This window comes from Phocoena sinus, chromosome 8 (assembly GCF_008692025.1).
Source record: "Phocoena sinus isolate mPhoSin1 chromosome 8, mPhoSin1.pri, whole genome shotgun sequence".
Taxonomy (NCBI): Eukaryota; Metazoa; Chordata; class Mammalia; order Artiodactyla; family Phocoenidae; genus Phocoena; species Phocoena sinus.
This window is the reverse complement of record NC_045770.1, coordinates 88,221,101-88,222,770: the sequence shown is the minus strand read 5'-3', so window position 1 is coordinate 88,222,770 and position 1,670 is coordinate 88,221,101. Positions and strand designations below refer to the sequence as shown.

The following is a 1,670-nucleotide window of genomic DNA, read 5'->3' as shown; positions in this document are numbered from 1 at the left end:
AAGAAATGCAAATCAAAACTACAATGAGATATCACCTCCACACCAGTTAGAATGGCCATCATCAAAAAATCTAGAAACAATAAATGCTGGAGAGGGTGTGGAGAAAAGGGAACACTCTTGCACCTGCTGGTGGGAAGGTGAATTGGTTCAGCCACTATGGAGAACAGTATGGAGGTTCCTTAAAAAACTACAAATAGAATTACCATATGACCCAGCAATCCCACTACTGGGCATATACCCTGAGAAAACCGTAATTCAAAACGAGTCAGTGTACCAAAATGTTCATTGCAGCTCTATTTACAATAGCCCGGAGATGGAAACAACCTAAGTGCCCGTCATCAGATGAATGGATAAGAAGATGTGCACATATATACAATGGAATATTACTCAGCCATAAAAGAAACGAAATTGAGCTATTGTAATGAGGTGGATAGACTCAGAGTCTGTCATACAGAGTGAAGTAAGTCAGAAAGAAAAAGACAAATACCGTATAGGCTAACACATATCTATGGAATTTAAGGGAAAAAAATGTCATGAAAAACCTGGGGTAAGTCAGGAATAAAGACACAGACCTACTAGAGAATGGACTTGAGGATATGGGGAGGGGGAGGGTGAGCCTGTGACGAAGCGAGAGAGAGAGGCATGGACATATATACACTGCCAAACGTAAGGTCGATAGCTAGTGGGAAGCAGCCGCATAGCACAGGGAGATCAGCTAGGTGCTTTGTGACCACCTGGAGGGGTAGGATGGGGGGGGGTGGGAAGGAGGGAGACGCAAGAGGGAAGAGATGCCTGGGTAGCTCAGCTGGGAGAGCATCAGACTTTTAATCTGAGGGCCCAGGGTTCATGTCCCTGTCCGGGCGCCAAGAATAAATAAATAAACAGAATAAAATTTTTTTTTAAAAAATAGAGGGAAGAGATATGGGAACATATGTATATGTATAACTGATTCACTTTGTTATAGAGCAGAAACTAAACACACCATTGTAAAGCAATTATACCCCGATAAAGATGTTTAAAAAAAAATACATACAGACACATAACTATAAACACATACACACAAAAGACACATACACATAAACTGTTCTGCACCCTAATTATTTTCACTAAATAGAAAATGTTTGTATTTCCAGGTTAATAAATAAGGATTTAAATCTGCCTTATCAATTTCAGTGGTTCCATTGTTTTCCGCTCAATAGAGGTGGCTTATTGTATTTACCAAACCCTCTCACTGGACAGTTAAGTGGTTTTCTTTCTTTTTTTTTCATTTATTTACTCAACACCTAAGTACAAAGTACCTGCAATGTGCCTGGACTGTTCCAGTAACTGGAGCTACAGCCATGAGCAACAGAAGCGAAATTCTGTCCCTGTCAACCTTATAGTCTAGAGGGGAAGGGAGTTAACAAAATAAAGCTGGTTAGGGGATAGAGGAGGACTAGAGGTGACTATGATACTCAGGAGATACACACACATATTTTATATATACTTCTTTGTGCATTTGTCCAGTAACACAAATTTGATGGACTTACTTTTTCAATTAAATTATGATTCATTTCCTCCTCTCTAATTGCTAGTCTGGACAAGATGGTCCTGATATTTGTAAAATGCCCTCCAGGTGGACTCTCTTTGCCCATGCCCTAGAAACCACTCTGATCCGGTAAAAATGAGGA

At 40.1% G+C, this 1,670-nt stretch overlaps 1 non-coding gene across 1 annotated transcript; it reads left to right on the top strand.

The window, feature by feature from the left end:
- The first annotated feature begins 790 nt into the window (after positions 1-790).
- TRNAK-UUU lies at positions 791-863 on the top strand. The gene has a single exon. It is a non-coding gene; the product is annotated as a tRNA-Lys (tRNA).
- Positions 864-1,670: the final 807 nt, after the last annotated feature.